This window comes from Nannospalax galili, unplaced genomic scaffold, assembly GCF_000622305.1.
Source record: "Nannospalax galili isolate Female #2095 unplaced genomic scaffold, S.galili_v1.0 scaffold816, whole genome shotgun sequence".
Lineage (NCBI taxonomy): Eukaryota > Metazoa > Chordata > Mammalia > Rodentia > Spalacidae > Nannospalax > Nannospalax galili.
In genome coordinates this window covers 433,287-439,296 of record NW_008338116.1, presented here as the reverse complement: position 1 = coordinate 439,296, position 6,010 = coordinate 433,287, and positions in this window count along the sequence as shown.

Below are 6,010 nucleotides of genomic sequence, written 5' to 3'. Positions count from 1 at the left end.
GTTATTATAGAATATGATAAAATATAATATTCATTTACTATAAAAATTTTAAAAGCTACATTCTGGTAAGGTACCTTCTATTAGCACTGTAACACTATGATAAATTCACACCTCATTTTGGCTAAGTCTTTTGAAATTAAAACAAAACAAAAGAAAAACCTTAGTTCTGATATATCTAAATATCAGAACTAAGTTGTGTCTGCTTAGTTCACTTTTCAAAATACTTACCAAATACTTAAATAATAATATTCCTTTTACAAAATAAGGTAACTACTTTATTTATTTGTTTATTATTTAGTTATTTATAGATAGTATCTCACTATGTAGCCCTTGCTGGCCTTGAACTCGCAGAGATCCACCTGCCTCTGTCTCCCAAGGGCTGAAATTAAAGGTGTGTGTCATCATACCCAACCTAAAGGTAACCATTTTTTAATTAAATTTAAAAGAATTTTATGTGTTATGCCTACATGTATGTAATACACTTATGTCCTATAAAGCCCTCAGAGGTAAGAAGGGCATCAGATCCCCTGGAACTGGAGTCACAGATGGTTTTTAGCTACCATATGGATGCTGGGATTCAAAGCTGGGTCTTCTGCAAGAGCAGCCAGTGCTCTTAACTGCGAGCCATCTTTTCGACACCAAGGCAACTATTTTTAATAGTGAAAAAATTGAAAGCTTAGGCTTAAGTCCGTATAAAACATTACACAATTATTTCTCATTGATGATTTTGTTTCTGAGCAGAAAGTGCTGCTCAGATGTAAGACTTCAAATCTTGGTCTGCAATACTTTAGTGCCTACCTGTAGCTAAGGGAGACAACCCACTATTGTTCTAAAATGATGGATAAATTTGTTTTATCCCCCTATATCTAGAAGCCTTTCCAAGGGAACTGACACTGATTCTAGCCACTCCAACAGCTATCAAAGTGCCTGAAAACAAATCCTGAGTCCATCACTCTTGAGTCCAGCCTTGGCAGACAAAAGAAAAATGAGGAGGAACCCAATAGAGGGATGCTTTTGGAAGCTCTTGTCAAGAAATCCCAATTGACTCTGATATGAACATTTGAAATTTGTCCTGTTCTGACTTTTTTCTGGTTCCCTGTCTAGAACTTGTAATGTTAACTACTCTTGCCTTTACTTCTCCTTCACATCCCCTATTCCCCAGTCAAGGACTTTCTATTCTCCCTACAGGTAAGACTTACACAATTTGGAAGTCTTTTAGATAGACCCACTGAAGGGGTACTCCAATTGCCTCACCTTGCATCTCTGTTCAGCTTGGAAGACGCCAAGAGCGGTATGCATCCTGTTTCCTTATTGGCAAGTTGGGTAGGCTCTTCAGAGGATGATGTGATAAGAATAGGAGGTAGGAATTGGCTAGGCAGTTAGGGTAAAAAAGACCCCAAAGAAAAGTAGCCAGTTTCTTGGCTAAAAGTCAAAATGTCCTTGGGCCTCTTTGCAACATTCTCTGTTCCAAAGGCCAAAAATGTCAAAAGTATTTGGGAGTTCTTACCTAATCCCTGAAAGATTTTAGGGTTACCTCTTTAGATGGGGAAACATCAGAGTAGCAAAAAGCCCCATTTAAAAAGAAAAAGAAAGAAAGAAAGACAGACAGCAAAAAAGAAAAGAAAGGAGGACATGAAGTTGTCAGAAAGTGATGGGGAGATGTGGGAGGTGCTGGAGGGGAGGGAGTGGGAGTAGATTTGATCAAAACACCTTATATGCATGTATGAAATTCTCAACGAAGTTTTTTTAAGTTAAAAGAAATTGAAAGCAACTCAGATGCCTATTAACAAGTGCATGGGCAATATTCATAGATTTAATCGATAAAATACATTAAAGTAGGTTAAAAAAAAGGATGAGTTCTCTCAAGTCACAATGGGTAAATCTCAAAAACATCAGCAAAGAAAAAGTTGTAGTATCATGTACTGTATATGAGACCATTTTTTTTTTTGGTCTTTTTGAGACAGGGTCTTCCTGTAGCCCCAGATGACCTGGAACTTGCTATGTAGAGCAGGCTGGCCTCGAACTCACAGAGATCCACCTGCCTCTGCCTCCTGAGTGCTGGAATTAAAGGCATTATGCCCAGATATATGAGACTATTCTAAAAAGATCTCTTTAACGCACACTAAGCCGTGCTATGTGCTATTTTTATTTTTTTTAATTTCTAAAATTTATTTTTATGTCTATACGTGTTGTGCCTGCACATGTGTAAGTGCACCCTTGTCATGCACTGCCCATGGAAGACAGAAGAAGAGGTCGGATCCCCTGGACCTGGAGTTAGGGATGGTTGTTGGCTGCCATGTGAGTGCTGGGATTCAAACCCAGATCTTCTGCAAGAATATCAAGTGCTCTTAACCTCTGAGTCAGCCCCTATATGCTGTTTTTCATACTACACAGAAATATAGCATGTATGTGTATAAAACAATAAGCACCAGAGTTGGGATGATGGTTACTGTGCAAAGAGGAAAGAATTGTGATTGAGGAGGGTCTGAAGTGAATACATTAAAATGCTCAGATTTGCCAGAGCAGGATGGCTCAGCAGGTAAAGGTGCTTACCACCAAACATGCTGGACTTTCAGTCCCCAAGACACAGATGGTGAATCGCTTCTTCTTCTTCTCCTCCTCCTCCTCCTCCTCCTCCTCCTTCCTCCTCCTCCTCTTCTTTTAAAAGATTTTATTTAATGTTGACTGATCTTGTTTGCTTGATCTTGTGCATATTTTGTGCAGGCAACCACAGCTGCAGTGAGTTCATGAATGCTCACTCAAATCTGAAAGTTCATGTTGTAACCTCTACTGTCTGCATTTCTGTCAGGATTACAATCTTTCACACTCCCAGCAGAACCACTTATTTTTTTATTTACTATTTTTATTTTTTATGTGTATGTATGTATTGCCTGCATGTAGGTAAGTGCACCCGTGTCATGCAATGCCCACGGAGGACAGAAGAGGCTGTCAGATCCCCTGGAACTAGAGTTACAGACATTTGTTAGCTGCCATGTGGGTGCTGGGATTCAAACCCGGGTCTTCTGCAAGTACAACCAGTGTTCTTAACCACTGAGCCATCTCTCCAACCCCATGAATCACTTCTTAAAAATTGTCCCCTGACCTTCACATAGACACATGCTCATGTTTGAGCACACACACAACAGATAAATAAATAAATAATTTTTAAAAAATTGGCAAAGTCTTGAAGTAGACACTGTGCCATGTATTTTAGGTGTTTACATTACAGTATAATATTAGAATATCCAGTACAGATTAGAAAGCCTGTACTCTGAAAAGATATAGGAGAAAAATGCCAAAATGACTTTATGTCTACTGTACTGTGCCCCAGAGTGAACCTCGTAGGAAAGGGAGTGGTACAGGGTTATCTACATAGAACTAAAATGACAGAGAATCATGATAGGCACATGATCAGAGACTGACACAGAGCCAAGAGATAAATCTTCAACAGTGTGAAAGAGCAAACCTGGAGGTACACAGCAGCACAGTAGAGATACTGTGTAGTATATACTAATGATAGATGGAAGAGTTTTAGGAAGGAGGGGTGAGGACTGTCTTTAAAAAAAAAGGACAGGAATATGGCTACGACACTGTGACAAGGCTGAGTAGGAGGATGGGTACAAGGGAAGCGGGGTCAGAAGAAAGACTTTAGAACAATTCCCCCTTTAGAACAGAGAGTTAAAGGAACAAGTAAGAGGAGACGACAGATACAGAAGGCTCTGCTGGTGATCATGACTTCCAAAGTGCTTTCAATAGATGTATGTATATTAATGGATTAATTAAAAAGTTAGGTATAAAATGTAAAAGTACTCCTAAAACGAAAGGCCTTATTATATCCTCTTTAACTTCCTTGATTGAGGGAATTTCATTTTGTGTTCTTGGTTTGCTTTACAATAATTTGCATTTTATATATTGATGATATTCATTCTTAGACCCTTTAACTTTTCCCCCACGAGTATTTTTATAATACCCACACATCTCTTCAACTTGTTTGGCGGTGAGAGAAATTCTTTTCTTAGGTAAAGTAGAACCATGCAATTATAATAGAATAGTTTATTATATTTCTGCCTTAAATATGAATTTAGTGCTGACTGGCAGTTTTTTCTTTCACTTTTTTGTGTACTATGAGTATGGGTATATGTGTTCTCATGTGTTGGGCACATGTGTGTGCGGGTGCATGTGGAAGCAGAATTCAATGCTGGTGTCTTCTTTGATTGCTCTCTACTTTATGTATTGAGGCAGGGTCTTTTATTTGAACGTGGAACTCACTGATTCAGCTAGTCTTATTAACCAGCTTGCTCCAGGGATCCTCTGTCTCTGCTTCCCTAGCACTGGAATTGCAGGTGGGTCCCTGTGCTTGCCTACCTTTTACTTGAATTCTGGGGTATCTGAACTCCAGTTCTCACACTTGCACAGCAAGTACTTTACCTTTTACCAGTCCGTGATCAGAAGAAAAGTTAAAAATAACATTATACAAATCTCTCATTTTTAACTGACCAGAGATTCTTATGTTTTGCCAATTTAATCATGGGTTACTAGGAGAAGCGGGACTTGAATCCCTGCCTTCTGCTCTCCTCAAACTCATGGCAAATCCTTACCTCTGCCTCTAGAGTTTCTGGGATTACAGGTGTGAGCCACTGTGCCTGGCTCCTTCTGTTTATCTCTGAACAGCAAAGGCAGAGGTACCCATTAGTCTGAGCATTGTATGCCAGTGGGTACATACAGGCTTTGATGACAGACTAAGTTCAAATCTGAGGTCTGCTATTTATTAGCTGTGTGACCCTGGTTGAGTAATCTAATAGCTCTGTGCCTCAGTTTATTCATCTAAAAAATGAAAGATGTAATAACTCTGAGATTTGTTGTAGAGAATAAATGAATTAACTTACTGAAACAGTGTAACACACATGTAGTGACTAGAAATCTGAGCATTATTTATCACACATTCTGCTAGCTCTTGATTTAAAAAAGATTAGAGTCAGTGATTTTTGCCCATAGCTGTCTTTATTTGATCTGAAGTTTAAGAGACAAAAAACCCAGCAGGGAGTGGTGGTACTTGCCTGTAATCTCAGTACTCAGGAAGCTGAGGCAGTAGGATTGCCATGAGTTCAAGGCCTGCAAGACTGTGTCTCAACAAACATTCATACAAAACAAACAAAACAGAACAAAACAAAACAAAACAAAAAAACTCCACTTGAGACAGTGTTTACCAACTTTGGTACTCCATACAGAGATCCAGATTTTAGTTTCTCATGAAAGCTGGAAGGCCTAACATGTTAGGTCAAAAATTTCAGATTCTAACAACTGGCTGGTAGTAACAAAGTAGCTCCCCATTCACATAAACTTTCTTTCTTTTAACTGTGCCTGCCTAATACCATTTGCCCTTATATTTTCATCCCAGGCTAAAACAACCCTTGTCCTCAAGGAACTCACAGTCTACACATTTCCCAATGCAGTGTGATAGGAAAAGAGTGCAGTGCTGCCAAGTAGAGTGTAGCAATGGCCTGGTGAGTAGAGGTGCATCCTGAATGATGGAGATGCTGATGGAAACCTGTGTTGTCAGCAAAGGGACTCTGAAAAGAAAAGGAGAGGAAGGAGCTTGAAGAGAGAATTGAATGTGCAAAGAAATTAAAGTGGGAACCAGCTTATGCATTTGGCAACCATAAGCATTCTGTTCTGTAGAATTTAGTGAGAAGTAGAATGAGATAAACACAAAACAATAAAAGTCTCCAATTTGGATTTTACTATGTCAGGGATGGACAACTCTTGAAATGTTTTGTCATTAAAGTACAAATCTAACTTTAATGCTGTTATTCCTGGATGTTGTTACCGTCTTTGGCCAAATGCCTTTAGATCATGTTTGAGGAAGAAATGATGTATGATGCATCATATTCTATGAAATATCTTTCAATAGCAAATTATTCTTATCTTCATGAGTGGTGAAACAGTTTTTTTGTTTGCTTGTTGAACAGGATCTCCTGTAGCCAGTGCTGGCTTCCATCTCGGTTTATAA